Consider the following 19,491-nt stretch of genomic DNA (forward strand, 5'->3'; position numbering starts at 1 on the left):
ATATGTGTCCAGAAGTACAGCTCAGTCCTATTCACTTGAATAGAATGAAGTTGTAATAAATTGCAATACTAAGTATAAGTAATTAAACTTCTAAAAGTATTGATCTCTGTCTGGTAAACAATGAAATGCCTTCGACCCTTCAAATGGGTGATCCGCAAAGTGACAATTAATATCTATAAACTGAATACAGTATAAATATATATGGCCATAAAAATAATGTTTATATAACAACAACATATTTCGCAGTGCTTTACAACCATTCAACAGGTTCATATACAACAGTCATAGGTAACAACATTAAAGATAATACAATAATTAAAGCAAAAATATTGATGACACTGCTTACAATCTACAATGAGGTGGGGGAGACACAAAGTACAGGTTCTTATTTACAGTGATGGCCCAGCCATCTTGAGGAAATGGGAGATAAAGTCTGCATGAGCTAGTCACTAGCCAATATTTATAGTGCTTTTGTTTACGGCGGAGTTTGATGAAGAATTATGTTCAGAGAAATAGTGAAAGGACTATGTATAAAAAGGAATTTGATTAGGGATATTGATAGGCTGCCATAAACAGATGTGTTTTTAGGGAGCACCTGTTGTGAATTCTGTGGTCAAGCTCCCTCCTGTGGTCATGAGTGGTACTTCGGCTGGTTCTGTCTATGAGCTTCCTCTGGTGGATGTGAGTGGAGCTGCGGCTTCTGAGTTTCCTTCATCAGGTGACGAAGTTAAGTCGCTAGGTGCTGCTCTATTTAACTCCACCTAGTTCTTTGTTCCTGGCCTCCAATCAATGTTCCAGTATTGGTTTTGCTCTCTCCTGGATCGTTTTTGTGGCCTGTCTGCCCTGCATAAGCTAAGTTCTGCTTGTGTTACTTTTGTTTGCTATTTTTTCTGTCCAGCTTGCTATATTGGTTTTTCTTGCTTGCTGGAAGCTCTGGGACGCAGAGGGAGCACCTCCGTGCCGTTAGTCGGTACGGAGGGTCTTTTTGCGCCCTCTGCGTGGTTGTTTGTAGGTTTTTGTGCTGACCGCAAAGCTATCTTTCCTATCCTCGGTCTATTCAGTAAGTCGGGCCTCACTTTGCTAAAACCTATTTCATCTCTGTGTTTGTGTTTTCATCTTTACTCACAGTCATTATATGTGGGGGGCTGCCTTTTCCTTTGGGGAATTTCTCTGAGGCAAGGTAGGCTTATTTTTCTATCTTCAGGGCTAGCTAGTTTCTCAGGCTGTGCCCGAGGCGCCTAGGTCTGGTCAGGAGCGCTCCACGGCTACCTCTAATGTGGTGTGATAGGATTAGGGATTGCGGTCAGCAGAGTTCCCACGTCTCAGAGCTTGTCCTATGTTATTAGTAACTATCAGGTCACTTGTGTGCTCTTAACCACCAGGTCCATTGTGTTTCTGAATCACCAGTTCATAACAAGCACCTAAAACTGTGTAAGTTGTGGTTAGTTCTAATTTCTTGGGGTAGAGCATTCCAGAGGATTAGTGCAAGTCAGGAGATGTTTTTGAGCATGTAGTGGAAGGTACAGATTAATGCAGTTGCAAGAAGAAAGTCGCTTGCAGAGCATAACAAGCGGGTAGGCCTATAAACAGAAATGAGGGAGGAGATGTAGGGGGCTGCCGCACTGTGGAGAGCTCTGTGGGTGAGAACAAGCAATTTAAATTGGATCCTATAATGCATTGGCAGCCAGTGTAATGACTGGCACAGAGTGGACGTGTCTGAGTACCGATTAGCCAGATAGGTGACCCTGGCTGCTGCATTAAGGATAGACTGGAGAGGGGAAAGTCGATTGAGGGGGAGGTCAATTAATAATTACAGTAGTCAAGGCAAGAATGGATCAGGGCAACAGTGAGGGTTTTGTTGTTTCCGTGGTGATAAAGGGGCAGATTCTGGAGATGTTCTTCACGTGCAACTGACAAGAGCGGGCAAGAGATTGTATACAGGAGGTGAAAGAAAGATTGGTGTCAATCCTATAATCCATACTGCGCGCTTGCTGCCTGGGCGTTATTGTGGTGCCACACATGGAGAGGGAAATGTAAGATTTAGGGAGGTTAGCAGATGGCGGGAGCAGAAGAAGTCCAGTTTTAGAATGGTTGAGTTTCAGATAGAGAGCAGACATGATGTTGGAAACTGCAGACACACTGTCACCGGTGTTCTTTACTGTAGCAAGGATGAAGTCTATAGTTGTCTTTCATCAGCATAAAGATGGCTCTGAAAGCCAAGTTCTGACCAACTGTGACCATGTAGAAGGAGAAGAAAAGAGGGTTAAGGACTGAACCCTGAGGTACCCCAATAAGGAGAAGAAGAGGAGACTAAGTAGAGCCAGCGAATGATACACTGAAGTAGTGATCAGAAAGATAGGAAGAGAATCAGTAGAGAGCAGTGTCCTTTATGACTATTGATTGGAGCATAGAGAGTAGGAGGTGGTGATCAACAGTGTTGAAAAGAATGAGGTCAAGAAGAATGAGCAGAGAGTAGTCACCGTTAAGTTTTGCTGTCAAAAGGCCAATGGTCACTTTGATGAGTGCAGTTTCTGTAGAATGTAAGGGGCGGAAGCCGGACTGTGATGGATCTAGGAGAGAGTGAGTCGAGAGGTAACGAGTAAGGTGGGAGTAGACCAGGTGCTCCAAGAGTTTAGAGATGAAAGGGCCATACTACATATTGAGCATAAAGCACTAATATATTATCATGTATTTATTTATATGTAAATAAATGTTATCCTGTTCCAATAACGTTATATTCACAAATCACTGATTTGTAGTAAATCTTGGTGTTTTTTATGTTTGTGAACTGAATGCATACGAGCTCTGAAACGAAACTTTTCAATTGAAAATGTTTGCCGTAAACAGATCGAATCTGTTAGAAAATGAGAGACCCCATATTATAGATTTCAGTAGACAATTGTTCTATCACTTTACCGGTTCTAAATTTTGTTAAAGGATTTTCCCAGTCTTAGGTCACAAGTCTGCAGTTACTCTATGTGACTGCAGACTTGCGAATCCTCAAAGCGTGTGCACTGTGAGTATTCTCCGGTGCCATCGCCGGGAGTGAACGGTCATGTGACCATAAGTATACGGTTTGCATACTCCCAGCCACATTCCAACTAGACTGTTACCTCGTTAACTACATTTGCATTGAACAAAGTCATGCCCATCTAGATGACACGTGAACACATTTAGGTAAATCGCATACTTGTAGCCACGTGGCCCCACTGGGAATGGAGAATTCTCACAGCGTGCAATGTCAGTATTTACATACTGTGAATGCAGACTTGTAGCCTAAGGCCGGTCAACCCTTTTAAGGTCTAAATAGGGTGCACAAAATGTTTTTCATAAATTGATCCTCCGACTTAAAAATATTCCCATATGTTCCATTATTGGGAATCTCAGTGTTCTACTGTTTTATGTGAGGGGACCTGTCATCTTTGATTTCAATTAAAAGCAGTTTGCTGTCTATTTAACGGGATTGTCCAGTACTTTAATATTGATGGTCTTTTAGGTAGGCCATCAATATCAGTTTGGTGGGGGTGCAACACCCAGCGCCCATGTCGATTTGCTGTTGCTAGCGACAACCAGACATGCTTTGTTGCTGTTTTAGAACTGTACATCTCCATCAACTGTGTAGTGGCCACGAGAAAGCATACATGGCCACCAGCAGAACTGGGAACAAGTGTTGCTTTCCTCTCAACCAGGTATTGATCACCTATCCTAACGAGAGGCGATTAATATTAAAGTACTAGAAATCCTCTTTAATGCATAAAAGTACTCATCCACCAAAGTGGGATGGTTGCCTCTCTTACTCTAATAGATGAGAGTCATGATGGTGGACCCCCTATTAATTAGAACTTCCATTGTTAAAGATTTGCAAACGGATTATCTTTCACAAATATTTGTCGCTGTTTATTTTATTAAAAGCATGCATTTTAAAGATATTTCTAAAGTGTAAAAAAGAGAAGCCTACCTGAAAAAAGAAAGAAAACCTAATACTCCAGTGCATTATTTTTTTTTAATGAAAACACGACAAACGCCAAAAATGCTACAAACCAAAACACCAAATAAAAAAACACTGTGATGGATATTCATCAAGCTAAAGACTCCAGAAGACTGGTGCAACTCATGCCGAAGAACTGTCATTCGTAATTTACAGTGTATTTATTATATGTTCTAGACACTGTCCAATTTTTCCAAAAGCGGGTGCAGCTTCACTGAAAGGGAAGTAGTTTATTGAGAAATGGGAGTGCCCTGATGTGTCACACTGATAAAAATTTGGTACAAACTTTTATCACAATGTAAGTCAACTATGCCAACTATTAATGGGTGTCGCAAACTTAAGGTACCGTCACACTGGACGATATCGCTAGCGATCCGTGACATTGCAGCGTCCTGGCTAGCGATATCGTCCAGTGTGACAGGCAGCAGGAATCAGAATCCTGCTGTGATATCGCTGGTCGGGGCAGAAAGGCCAGGACTTTATTTCGTCGCTGGATCTCCCGCTGACATCGCTGAATCGGCGTGTGTGACACCGATTCAGCGATGTCTTCGCTGGTAACCAGGGTAAACATCGGGTTACTAAGCGCAGCGCCACGCTTAGTAACCCGATGTTTACCCTGGTTACCATCGTTAAAGTAAAAAAAACAACCACTACATACTTACCTACCGCTGTCTGTCCCCGGCACTGTGCTTCTCTGCACTGGCTGTGAGCGCCGGGCAGCCGGAAAGCAGAGCGGTGACGTCACCGCTCTGCTTTCCGGCCGCTGTGCTCACACAGGGCAGAGAAGCACAGCGCCGGAGGACAGACAGAGGTAGGTAAGTATGTAGTGGTTGTTTTTTTTACTTTAACTATGGTAACCAGGGTAAACATCGGGTTACTAAGCGCGGCCCTGCGCTTAGTAACCCGATGTTTACCCTGGTTACAGGCATAGTTGGTCGCTGGAGAGCTGTCTGTGTGAGAGCTCTTCCGCGACCAAACAGCGACGCTGCAGCGATCCGGATCGTTGTTGGTATCGCTGCAACGTCGCTTAGTGTGACGGTACCTTTAGACTACACAGTCCAAAAATGTGCCAAAATTATCAAAAAGCATGATCCATAAGACTGTTTAACGTAAGTTTCTATTATTATTATTATACATTTTTATAGTGCCATTTATTCTATGGCACTTTACATGGGAACTGGGTAAATATAGACAAGTACAATGAACATGAGTTAAACAAGGCACACACAAGTACAGGAGGAGAGAGGACCCTGCTCGCGAGGGCTCACAGTCTACAGGGGATGGGTGAGGATACACTAGGACAGGGTAGAGCTGGTCAAGCGGAGGTTCAGTAGACTGGGGATCACTACAGGTTATAGGCTTGTCGGAAGAGGTGGGTCTTCAGGCACCTTTTGAAGGTTTCCGTGGTAGGCAAGAGCCTGATATGTTGGGGTAGAGAGTTATACTGTCTATGAATTAGCCATCATTAATAAATATGCCCCAATGTACTTAAAGTTTGGAATAATTTGCTATACCCTTGATAATAATATTTGGATGCAAAACACTGTGAATGCTGAGTGTGAATCCAGCCCAGAGTTTATACCAGGATTGCTGAAATGTTTATTACCATGGAATTTATTTATATTTAGTAGACTGATACCATCGTAATCAAATTCACTTCATACTGCAGGTTCCTGGTATTCCAAGTAAATCAGTGATCTACAAAATATCTGTAGAGAATCACTGATGTTATGTGAGTCAGGCCACCCACAAAGACTTAAGGCCTTTTATTTGCGATTAACGTATAACACACTTTATGTTCTCTGAAGAAATTACCGTATCAACTGGCTTCTTGCTGAGCTAATAAAATAAAACACAGTGTCCAAAAGCCGCGGTTTCTAAATATAATGCAGATGTCTGTCTTGTTTTCATTTGTATAACATTTTCACGATTTTATACATGGAATGTATGCATTGATCGCTACATATATTTGTGAAATTATGTATTTGGCAAAAGCTTCCAGTTTGTTTAAAAAACATAAATTGTATGATGGGGAAAAAATAGCTCATGTGAATGTGTTCTTGTACTTTACATACTAAAGATAGCACATCGGTTTTAAAGAATTTATGCTAAAGTCTTATATTTTCTTACATTGTTATAAGTCATCTAAGATTATATGTAGGATAGACAGTTTGTTTCCGTTTTATTTTTGACTGTTGCATTTTGTTGATTGTATTGCTGTCAATAACCCAAATCTTTTATAACAGCCATGAATATTTATCAGTTCTAAGCAGGGGTGTAACTACAACAGGTGCAGGGGTTGCAATCGCACCCGGGCACTGGAGCCTAGGGGGCCCTAAAAGTCCTTTTGGCATATAGAAAAAAAGACTATTGCTATTAAAGATTTAAAATATTTGGGGGGCCCTTTGGAGCTTTCACATCGGAGCCCATGAGGTTCAAGTTGCGCCACTGATTCTAAGTGATGAATGTTATACTGGTAAGGGTCTGATTCCTGAGACATTCATCAGTAGAGTTGGTGACCTCCTACCTACAGTATCAATAGTAGTAAGGAGGAATTGTGTACGGTTGTGGTTGAAGGCTAAATATATGTGATGCCTCTCCATTCGACTCTATGGGAGGTATGAAAACAACCTATTGGCAGGAGTCACGGAAAACGGTTTCCTGTGGATAGATGATAAATGTTCATGATTGAATTATACTTTAGCACAAATATTTCTAAAATTGATTATTTTGAAATGATGCTTGCAGGCTATTTGTAAGGTAACTGTTTAGGAACGTTCGCTAATAACCTTTTTAAGGGTAGTTCAAGCTAAGGGTATTGATGACCCACCCAATCATCATCATCAATATCAGAGCAGTGGGAATCCGATACCTCCACTGATCACTCATTTTTAGTAAGGCGGTGGCTGGAAGTAAACATTTAAAACACTATCAACCACAGTTGGATCCTTCAGACGGAACGTGAAAACTCATCTCTTCAGGAAAGCCTACAGCCTGCACTGACACCGCTGCCGCCTCATCACTATCGAAGCTACCTCCTCAGCAACACCGGAGCTCCTGCAACCCTCAACCTACTGTCTCCTTCCCCATAATTCTGTAGAATGTAAGCCCGCAAGGGCAGGGTCCTCGCCCCTCTGTATCAGTCTGTCATTGATAGTTTGTTTACTGTATGTGATATTTGTAATTTGTATGTAACCCCTTCTCATGTACAGCACCATGGAATCAATGGTGCTATATAAATAAATAATAATAATAATAAAAAACACCAAAAAGAACAGCTCTGTTCACTGTCTAGTGGCTGTTCTCAGGTATTGCTGCTCAGTTCCTATTCAACTGGAAAGAATCTGAGGAGTTGCAGTTCTCGGTAATGGTTTCTATATAGTCTATAGAGATGTGTTGTTTCGGCTCTGTTCACTGTTTACATCTTATCATTACTAGAGGAGAAGCATATAATTGGTGAGGGGTATGTGTGCTGGACCCCACTGAATTGATATTGATGACCTATTGTGAGAATACATCATCAATACATAAGCCTGGATAATCCTTTCAATTCCTTGGTACAAATGGTCTTACTTGTACTCCCACATCAGGGTTTGCATGTGTGAAGTTGGCCCAGGAGTCAAGCCCACTCCACTTGCAGCACAGATCAGCTACAAAAACCTCCTCCAAAAACTCTGAAAGAAGGAGAGTTTCCTGAACGCAGTTTCCGCTTGAAAAATGTGTTGTTTTTAACCACCATAAAAGTCCGCATATGACTAGAAAGTTCTCCACATCCAAATAACTGAACTGGCTAAAGTTCACCATTAGTAACAAATAAATGGTCTAATCAGCAAACTCATATTTTTGGTAAAATTTAGAATCTTACCGGAATAACGTAATTTAATTAAACTGAGTCCCAAAAGCAATCAACAACCGAAAGCAAGAAAAGTATCACCGATTCACTGCTCATTAGCAGCATAAATGTTTGTCCACCTGTCTCTAGATATCTAACTTCTAAATGAGTTGTCGACATAATTCATCTTCCAAAACTAGACTGCAAGCAGCAGCTGGTGTATTACATCAGAATGAGCAGTCTGAAATGTGAAAAGCTCAGATTTCATTAAAAGGAAACTTGTTATCAGATGTGTGCTGTGCGAACCACTGGCAGCATGAATTAGACTGGCTGCGCAGGTATGTTTTACGCTAAAATGCTGTGATATATCAGAGTAAACAAACTTAGAAAGCTGTTCTGAACTGTAAGCCTGATTCATTAAAGCTTTCATGCATAAAAATCTTTGAAAAGTCACAACATTTGGGAGCAAATCAAATCTGCGCTAAAGTTTTGCGGTTTTTGACATTCTCACGCCATTTTTTCCAACTCTGACAAAATGGGCAGAGCTGGGGGTGGACAGAGGTGCACACCATCTCTCACCAAATTTATGATGAGAGGCAGCATTCACCACACAACAAATCTTATTCCAGCAGGGACTGGAGTTGGATTTCTGGTTAGGTGTGCACATGGGTGTGCACCACTCGAGAGACACACCTGATTCAAGAAGAATCAGAAATTCACTCCAGCACATCTCCTCATTAAAACCGGCGTGAACAACATTGGTCTTGATGAATCAGACTCTGTGTCTCGGTTGACCAGTCTGATGTGGGCCGACCAGCCAGCTTCTCTTTTGCTCCACTGCAGCTGACTTGCAGGTCCCTCCCTATGACGCTCAATGTGTACACATTACTATGGCGGTATGTGGAGCATACACAATAGATATATACTAAGGCTAGGTTCACACTGCGTTTTGGCGGTACGTTTAATGGACTACATTACACCGCGGCATAATGCGGTGTAACCTAGTCCGTTAACGCCGCCATTACTGTCTATGGCGAACGCATCGCTAGCGCACGCCCACATTGGGCATGCGCTAGCGAAGTGCCATCATTTCAGTGATCAGGGATCTGCGCTAGCGGGATCAGCTAACACGATCCCTTTTGGGACATTGCGTTAGTGCAGTCCATAGCGCTATGCGCTAAACGGACTGCCCTAACGCAATGTGACCCTAGCCTAACCGGACCTCCAAAGTGAAATCCTCAATGTACTTCATCAAGATAGAGGTGCTCCCAAGAACTACACAGACGCTGTGTCCAGTATGACATCATTATAATGCTTGCAATTGTCAATCATATTGATTTGGTATTAATTGGTTTATGTGCACATGCTCCATATGCAGCATCAATAGTAAAAAGATCTAATGTTACAAATAAGAATAATAAAAAAAAGGTTATTCTCAAACTCCGAAGTCGCGTCCTGTGCTCGGCAGTGCAAGCGGCAGATTCCGATACGAAGGATGCTATGCGAGAAGGACCTGCCATGACGTCACGGTCCTGTGCTCATACCAACCCTGGGACCGGAAGCTGCCACGTGCACCACACACAGGTGACAAGACTACAAGGGGCCCTCGGAAGGTGAGTATATGTTTATTTTTTTTTTAACCTGTTACATACGTGGCTGGGCAATATACTACATAGCTGGGCAATATACTACGTGGCTGGCCAATATACTACGTGACTGGGTAGCATACTACGTGTCTGTGCTGTATACTACGTGGCTCTGTGCTGTATACTACGTCACTGTGCAATATACTACGTGGCTGGGCAATATACTACGTGACTGGGCAATATACTATGTGGCTGGGCAATATACTACGTGGCTGGGCAAAATACTACGTGACTGGGCAATATACTATGTGGCTGGGCAATATACTACGTGGCTGGGCAAAATACTACGTGGCTGGGCAATATACTACCTCACTGGGCAATATACTATGTAGCTGGGCAATATACTACGTGGCTGGGCAATATACTACATGGCTGGCCAATATACTATGTGGCTGGCCAATATACTACGTGGGCTGTGCAATACACTACGTGGACATGCATATTCTATAATACCCGATGCGTTAGAATCGGGCCACCATCTAGTATGGCTATATTGATGGAAAAATAAAAAAGTTATGGTTCTTGGAAGAAGGAGAGAAAAACACTAAAACAAAAAACTAAAAATGGCCCAGAGGTGAAGGGGTTAAATAATGACTAGAAGAATGGCAACATATTTACGCAAATTCCTAATTCTTAAAGTGGAAAGTGTCAGGGAAGCATTGTTAGTATCTATGTTATCTTTAGAGAAAATACCACTAACTTTAGATGATTAATCAGAAGCTAAAGCATTGGTGACAGTGATAAACTGAGACAGATTCAATTTGGTCTAATAGGTTACTTCATTAATTCATTCATATGAAATAAAACTATCTGTCTGTTAATAAAGTCCACTTTAAAGATGTTTTCTGTTTGAACTATTATTGTATCAGTGCTTTGACTGACCCGGGGTTGGATTGAGACAAAGTAAGGCCCTGAGCAAAAGTTTAAAGTGGGGCCCCAAATGCAAACATATTGCACCATCACACAGAAACATTTTGGTTGTATTTACATGTGCTGAGTTCAGGCTGTTAAATGTGATCGACAATATTGAAATAATTTGACGCTTGTTCCCGAGTTTTTTATACCGGCTGAGGAAGAATGATGAAGACAGATATTCCATGATACAGTATAATACAGGTCTCATATAGTACATATAATATAATGCACTCCCCATGATCCTTGATAGAGTATACTGCAGCCCCTCAGGGTATACTACATCCCCAATCAGAGAGTATAATGAATCCCCCCTCATAGAGTATACTGCAGCCCCCCTCAGAGTATAATGCAGCCCCCCTCATAGAGTATAATGCAGCCCCCTCATACAGTTTATTGCAGCCCCCCACACACACTGTATAATGTAGTCTCATCATAGAATATAATGCAGCCCCTTCAGAGTATAATGCAGCCCCCTCATAGAGTATAATTCAGTCCCCACACACAGAGTATAATGCAGCCCCCTCAGAGTATAATGCAGCCCCCTCATAGAGTATAATGCAACCCCCTCAGAGTATAATGCAGCCCCCTCGGAGTATAATTTAGACCCCTCATAGAGTATAATGCAGCCTCCTCATACAGTATAACGCAGCCCCCACACGGACAGTATAATAAACCCCTTCATAGAGTATAATAGTATAATATAGCCCCCTCAGTGTATAATGTAGCCTCATCAGAGTATAATGCAGCCCCCTCAGAGTATAATGCAGCCCCCCCACACACACAGTATAATGAAAACCCCTCAGAGTATAATGCAGGCCCCCACACACAGTATAATGCAGCTCTACACACAGTAAAATGCAGCCCCACACATAGTATAATGCAGCTCACGCACACAGTATAATGCAGCCCCCACACACAGTATAATGCATACACATATATACACATGCTTAAATACACAGTATAATGCAGCCCCACACACATACACAGTATAATGCAGCTCCCTCCCACACACAGTAGAATACATACACATATATACACATGTATACATACACAGTGGAGTGCATACATGCACACACAGTATAATGCATACATATATATATACATGTGCATACACACAGTATAATGCATATACATACACATAGTATAATGCATACATACATGCACAGTATAATGCATAGATATATACACATTAACAATACTCACCTCTCCTCCTCCTTGTTCCATGCGCTGTTGCCAAGCTCTGCTCCAGTCTCATCAGCTCCACTGCTGGCACAGCATAGCACACGATGAAGTGACATCATTGTGCACCCGCTGAGTTGCAAGCAGAGGGGAATGATGGGGGGGAGGGAGCATCATTTGACCCTCAGTCCTCCATCACTGATTTCAACTTATCGGTAACTATGATGCCGATAAGTTGAATGCGTGATGCAGGAGGGGTGGTAGCGCCATGCCCCTCTTACTCACAGGCCCCTTAGTGGACCCATGGTGTGCCATTATTAGTGGCTGGTGGCCCCTGGAGGACCAGAGGCCCTAGCAAGCTGCCTGGTCTGCCTGCCCCTAACACTGTCCCTGGGCTGACCAGATGATCCTCTGCTACTCTGATGGGCCTGTTGAAACCAAATTGGGAGCGAAAATGAATGAGATTTAGGGTATGGATACACAGAGGGCTAGAATTCTGATGTAAAAAATTAAGCAAAACTTTTGGCATTCTCACATTAGTTTCAAACAAAATTGACAGAGCAGGGGAGTGAAGAGGGCATGGTGACTGCCACTTGTCAATTTGATGACAAGAATTGGCATTTGCTATGTCACAAATCTTACTCCAGCAAAGTCTGGAGTAGGATTTCTGGCAAGGTGCAGACTGAGGTGTATGCCACTTGTTCGACGTTCCCGATTCATGAAGAGGTGTATGTATTTTCATGAATAAGGAGCATCTGACTCCAGCATGCCCCCCATCTAAACTGGCTTTTTGCACCTGTCCACGCCAGTCTTGATGAATTGGGCCACAATCTTTTTGCAGAATCTTTGAAGCAGAAACTTAGCAGTATCTCCACATTTTTTGAAGAGCTTTGAGATTATGAAGATTTAGAAAGTTTGTGGTCAGTTTCTGCTCCAAAAGTGCAGCAAAAAACTCAGTGTGCACATACCATGTCCACACAATCTTTTTTCTCAGTTTTTGGATCCAAAAACGACTTTTAAACTGAATCAAACATGATGAGTTTTTCAAGCAGAAGATTCTTCGGGAAACTCAGGAATCTTTTTTTCCTGAAACAACTTTTGTTTTGTTTTTCTTTCTTTTCTTTTATTTATTTCCCGAATGTTTTTTCAAATATTTTTTATTTCGCTGGCAATTTTTTGGAGGGTTTTTCTATTCTCAAGGTCAGTACGATTACAGTGATACTAAAGATGAATTTTTTTTTAAAAATATATTTTCATGACTAAAAAATTCTTAACTTTGTTAAAAAATAAATAAACAGAAAAAAATGTGTTTCGAGGCCTATATTTTTTCCGGCTAGTAGAGCGGTGAAAGGCCTTATTTTTTACATCTTGAGCTAACCTTTTTACTCATACCATTTTGGGGTAGATACAACGATTTATTCACTTCTTTTTGCATATTTTTGCAGTCTTGAGGCAACCAAAAAACAAAAAATTCGAGCATTTTTATTTTTTCCCCTGTACAGCATTTACCCATTGGGTTAATTTTCTTTTTGATAGATTGGTCTTTTACGGGTGCTAGAATATCAAACATCTAATTTTTTATTTATTTTTTTATATATCTTTATTTTTAACTGTGGAAAAATAGGAATGCTTATCTGAATGTTTTTTTTATTTGTTTAATATTTTTTTAAACATTTTATTTTTAACTTCTCACTTTTTAGTCTTCTTAGGGAACTGGAACTTGGATTATTGGATCTCTTTTACTATATACAGCAAACCTTAAACATTTCTATAAGTAAGAATCAGTGTCTCCTATGACACCCAGTCTGTGGTGAAAAGTCACAGGAAAAATTACATGATAGGTGCGGAGACTTTCAGCTGGTCCCAGGGTTGTTGGATGACCAAAGGAATAATCGGTCTGATTGTGTACTTAATTGCCTCGGTCATTGATAGCAGCATTCAAGATATATATATACATATATATATATGTATATATATAGTACAGACCAAAAGTTTGTTGTTTTTTTTTGCCCTTATTCACACTGAGGTCAACATTGACACATGGTAAGGTTTTAATATTAGACAGCATAGGACTGTCCCGATCAGAGTTACCGTGACGCGGTGGGATGGCTTTTGTGCTATTTTTTGATCAAAAAACAGTATTACTAAAAACTCTGTATTATTTGTTAGGGCTAGCGGAACGCACCAAATAATAAGACTGATAGTGTACGGTGCGTTCGTAGCCCAGGGTCCACCGTGCAGAGATGGAACCTGCTGCTGAGTAATGACGGACTATATGGCGGTACTCATAAGTATACTTGCGTGGGTTAAACTTCACCCAACGTGAAGGAAGCGATCCTGTTGCGTCACAGGATCGCGGTACCGCACATAGAAGGCGAGCAAGAAGTCAGCGAACTTAACCCCAACTAGGATTGAAGTCCGATTAGACCACTTGCTGACACAACACCGCAACAGGGTGTGTTAGGCAACTCTTATAATTAGAGCACCGAAGTGCGAACTGTGCCGTGCTGGCAGGCACCACTAAGCACCCAGACGTGGGTCAGGAAGCGCACTACTGGCGCGTGGCGCCGCACTGGCGGTCACAGCAATAGACGCTGATACGTGTGTGACACGTTGAGTGATTTGTCGGGCGCTAGATAGCAGCCATACTCCATACGCGAACAGTCATACAATAGGGTAGGGGTATATAATGAACGACTTGCACTCACAACAAACACACGTATTCAATTGTACACTAGCGCATGGCCGTGCGGTCATGCGCAGTTTATATAATTGCAGGACAGGAAGTGGCCACAGAAACTTTGCCCTTCCAGGGCCTGCCAAGAGGACCAATGGAATGCGCTGCAGAGCCAGAGCACATGACGCTAGATCTCCAATGGGAGATCTTGCTCTGGGCATGCTCAGTGTGCGCAAACAAGGACTTAGTCCCAGGGAAGTCCGCTCGCCGCTGACCAGCACTGACTTTAATGGCAGGAGCTGAAGAAGCAGCAGTAACTCTCTGCACAGAGCGAGAGCGAGCAAGACACTGGGAGCGACGTCCCTGCTGAGCAGACTCCACTGCGGCTGGAGGAGAATGGGAGACCGCAGCGGAGACGGATCGAGATTCCCCCTGTGCAGCAGAGGAAACTCGACTCCTAACATTATTTAAATGCACTTTTGCTTTTTTACTTAATTACATCAGGGTTTTCGCTTACTTTTTTTCTCTTGTAGGTTTTAATATATATATATATATATATATATATATACATACAGTATATACACAGTACAGACCAAAAATTTGGACACACCTTCTCATTCCCATTTATAAGGCTAGAAATCCCACTTATTAAACCTGACAGGGCACACCTGTGGAGTGAAAACCATTGCCGGTGACTACCACTTGAAGCTCATCAAGAGAATGCCAAGAGTGTGCAAAGCAGTCATCAAAACAAAAGGTGGCTACTTTGAAGAACCTAGAATATAAGACATAATTTCAGTGGTTTCATACTTTTTTGTTAAGTATATAATTCCACATGTGTTAATTCATAGTTTTGATGCTTTCAGTGTAAAAGTACAATTTTCATTGTCATGAAAATGCAGAAAAATCTTTAAATAAGAAGGTGTGTCCAAACCTTTGGTCTGTACTGTAATATATATATATATATATATATATATATATATATATATATATATATAGTAAGGTTTTAGCCCTGGTAGCCAGGTGCATACACAACAGCATAAGGTTTATGGTCCATCATAAACTTTACAGCTCCTCATTAAGATTGCTGCTTTTCTCCAGTACAACTGCATAACATTAACAATTCTTTCATCAGATACAAAGAACAAAATAATTTTTTCAAGCCCAACAATCTCGGTATTCTGGGCAGAATTAACCCAAGTAATATTAAATGTATTCACCAGACAAACACTTCTGTTCAGTTCCAGCTGCTGTTATTAAGCCTGTAAGTCCCCGGTTGGGTTAGGGAAATGACCTTTCCCACCTACACTCTTTTGATCCTAAATTTCGTACCCCAAAAACAGTAAAATTAAAACTCTCTCAGTAACGTAGTATTACCGGTATAGACCAAAATTATAGCGCTTTCATAGAATCCGCAATTTATCAATCGGAATTTTCAGATTGTAGTAATTAAAGCGGAATCAGTTTGCTGGAGTCAAAACAAAGTGAATATCATGCTTTAAAATCAGTAGAGAATTTTTGAAGATTTGTTAGTCTTTAGTACTTATAACTTATGATTACCAGTTGTAAGTTAGCATCGATCAGACAATACAGTATGTATACTAGGAGTAAATGTGTGTATAATATTGAATTCAGAAGAGTAATTCAATTTTTAGCAACTAAAGTTGTAAAGGAAACCTCCACCCAAAGACCAAGCATGATATCAGGCATGCTTTTGAGAAAAGGTGTTAAAAAATATATTTTTCCTGATATAATTTTTTTTGCCCTAAATAAATTCCATTTGTGTGGTAAGACGTATGATATATTTGCCTGTGGATTTTTTTTAGATGATGGTAAAAAATGCTTCTATTGTAAAATTGATCATGAAAATTTTAAAACAATATTTCAACTGATAGCACAAATTTGCACACACACTAATCACAAGCAAACAGGTCACATGTCTCATTCATCATAAACTTTATAGCTCCAAATTAAAATTACTGCTTTTCTCCAGTAAAAATGCATAAAATAACAAGTCATTCATCAGATACAATGAACAAAATAATTGCATCAGACTCACCAATCTCGGTATTCTGGGCAGAATTAACCCAAGTAATATTAAATGTGTTCACCAGACAAACACTTCTGTTCAGTTCCAGCTGCTGTTATTAGGCCTGTAAGTCCCAGGTTGGATTAGGGAAATTACATTCCTCCCTTGACTCTTTTGGTTGATCCCAAATCTCGTACTCCGAAAACAGTAAAATTAAAACTCAGTATCCTAGTGTTACTGGTATAGACTTTTATATTATTGAGGACAACCACATCGATGACACATATCTGCAAGGCAGGATCTTACCCCCTGCTTTCTTACATTATATATATAATGTATATAATATATACACAATATATTATCAGATCCTTCTCTGTCCTAGATTATCTGTTCGGGGATGACCCCAACACACTAGATGGTCATCCGTTACCATGAAAGTTGGCATGTTTGACTGACTTTATTCATGTGTATGGGAGTTATATGATAGTTATAGGTCAAATGCTTACTTAGGTGGGAGTAATTTCAGTTACCCCCTCATAAACATGCATGCATGGTTTGGCTAAGTGGTCCTGTTTATTCAATAATGGAAATACAAGACCAAGACATTGCCAATTAAAGTCTTAATTTACGCTGTTCAGTGATGGGATCTATTGGGATTTGGCTGCTTATGGAGACTCCCACAAAGTAGATTTTTCCTAGTAAGATCAGTTACAATTCCCATTTTACTCATTTTACCTAGGCTGTTGCCAAGACAACTACATTTATACAATAAAGATTTCATTCAGGGTAATGAGAAATGTATTGTCTCCAGGAAATCAAGTAAAGAACCCGGGCTTACTTTGTCATGGCAACTACACATATATCTAGCGAGTAGCGACAAAAAATTGCTATCTTTCATCTACTCTGGCTGTAGAACAGTAGCAATTACCTCTAATGTGAAGATTGCTGATGCATTAGGTAAAATAAGTACTGTCTAATGAGATAAGAAGAGAATCACCTTCCCATCTCCGCCCTCCTTTCACTAAAAGCACACATTATTATTGGTAGGCTAATTGACCTTTTGTGCCATTCATTCCACAGCCCTGGGCTATTGTTTTTTACAGACAAGTATAGAGTCAAGTCCTGTCTGAAATGTGTAGGCATCGCCTATTAAGGCCCCTTCACATTAAGCGACGCTGCAGCGATACCGACAACGATCCGGATCGCTGCAGCGTCGCTGTTTGGTCGCTGGAGAGCTGTCACACAGACCGCTCTCCAGCGACCAACGATGCCGGTAACCAGGGTAAACATCGGGTAACTAAGCGCAGGGCCGCGCTTAGTAACCCGATGTTTACCCTGGTTACCATGCTAAAAGTAAAAAAAAACAAACACTAGATACTTACCTACAGCCGTCTGTCCTCCAGCGCTGCGCTCTGCTTCTCTGCTCTCCTCCTGTACTGTCTGGGAGCCGGAAAGCAGAGCGGTGACGTCACCGCTCTGCTTTCCGGCTCACAGCCAGTACAGGAGGAGTGCAGAGCGCAGCGCTGGAGGACAGACAGCTGTAGGTAAGTATCTAGTGTTTTTTTTTTTTTACTTTTAGCATGGTAACCAGGGTAAACATCGGGTTACTAAGCGCGGCCCTGCGCTTAGTTACCCGATGTTTACCCTGGTTACCAGTGAAGACATCGCTGGATCGGTGTCACACACGCCGATCCAGCGATGTCTCCAGGGAGTCCAGCGACGAAATAAAGTTCTGGACTTTATTCAGCGACCAACGATCTCCCAGCAGGGGCCTGATCGTTGGTCGCTGTCACACATAACGATTTCATTAACGATATCGTTGCTACGTCACAAATAGCAACGATATCGTTAACAATATCGTTATGTGTGAAGGTACCTTTACAAATGAGCTCCAGCATCTAAATTACTGCCTTTTTAAAAACTATATATGTGATTGCAGCCTCTATTACAGGAACATTGCAGGACAAAAACCCTAGATCAATTCAAGCTTTTTCTCTCTAATTACTGTGTAAATGCTACTTGATAACAGAATACCAACATTGATGAACAGCAGTCTACCAAAGTTATAGTGCTCGCATAGAATCCGTATTTCATCAACCGGAATTTTCACATTGTAGTAATTATAGCGGAATCAGTTTGCTGAAGTCAAAACAAAGTGAATGTCATGCTTTAAAATCAGTAGGGAATTTTTGAAGATTTGTTAGTCTCTACTCATAATTTGTGATTACCAGATATAAGTTAGCATCGATCAGACAATATGTATACTCTGGGAAAATGTGTTTATAATATTGAATTCAGAGGAGTTAATTAATTTTTAGCAAACTAAAGCTGTAAAGGAAACCTCCACCCAAAGACTAAGAATGACATCAGCCATGCTTTTGGGAAAATGTTTGAGAAAATATATTTTTCCTGGTAATTTTTTTTTCCCCAAAGAAACTCCACTTGTAAAGTAAGAAGTATGATATCTTTGCATGTGGATTTTTTTTTTAGATGATGGTAAAAAATGCTACTATTGTAAAATTGATCCTGAAAATTGTAAAACAATTTTTCAACTGATAGCACAAATTTCAATAAGTCATCATAACTATTTATTTTGGTAGAATAGATATCCATTGGTCATAGCTATTTATGTAGGTACCATGGATTTTCATTTGGAAATGGCCACATATATTCTGAATAATGTTAACTAAACATCCAAAAGTTTTATGCCAAGGGTGTACAGAGTGCCTGTTAGGGCTAGCGGAACGCAGCGAGTAAATGTAGATGTTTATTATTGGTACGCTCGCAGCCCGGGGTCCACCGTGCAGGAGGAATCTGCTGCTAGTGAATGGTGGCACTATTTGGCGGTATAAGCTAGCTCTGTTACTTCACAGAGTCGCCGTGAAAGTAAAGCACTGCGCCCTGTTAGACTCACAGGAACACAAGCTAAAGGCCCCTTCACATTAAGCGACGCTGCAGCGATACCGACAACGATCCGGATCGCTGCAGCGTCGCTGTTTGGTCGCTGGAGAGCTGTCACACAGACAGCTCTCCAGCGACCAACGATGCCGGTAACCAGGGTAAACATCGGGTAACTAAGCGCAGGGCCGCACTTAGTAACCCGATGTTTACCCTGGTTACCATCCTAAAAGTAAAAAAAACAAACACTACATACTTACCTACAGCCGTCTGTCCTCCAGCGCTGTGCTCTGCACTCCTCCTGTACTGGCTGTGAGCACAGCGGCC

At 41.3% G+C, this 19,491-nt stretch overlaps 1 protein-coding gene across 2 annotated transcripts in view; it reads right to left on the reverse strand.

Moving 5' to 3' along the window:
- The window catches only part of EYA1 (EYA transcriptional coactivator and phosphatase 1), a 160,407-nt gene that overhangs the window by 62,202 nt on the left and 78,714 nt on the right, over window positions 1–19,491 (reverse strand). The window lies entirely within an intron of this gene.

This window comes from Ranitomeya imitator, chromosome 6 (genome assembly GCF_032444005.1).
Source record: "Ranitomeya imitator isolate aRanImi1 chromosome 6, aRanImi1.pri, whole genome shotgun sequence".
NCBI classification, from domain to species: Eukaryota; Metazoa; Chordata; class Amphibia; order Anura; family Dendrobatidae; genus Ranitomeya; species Ranitomeya imitator.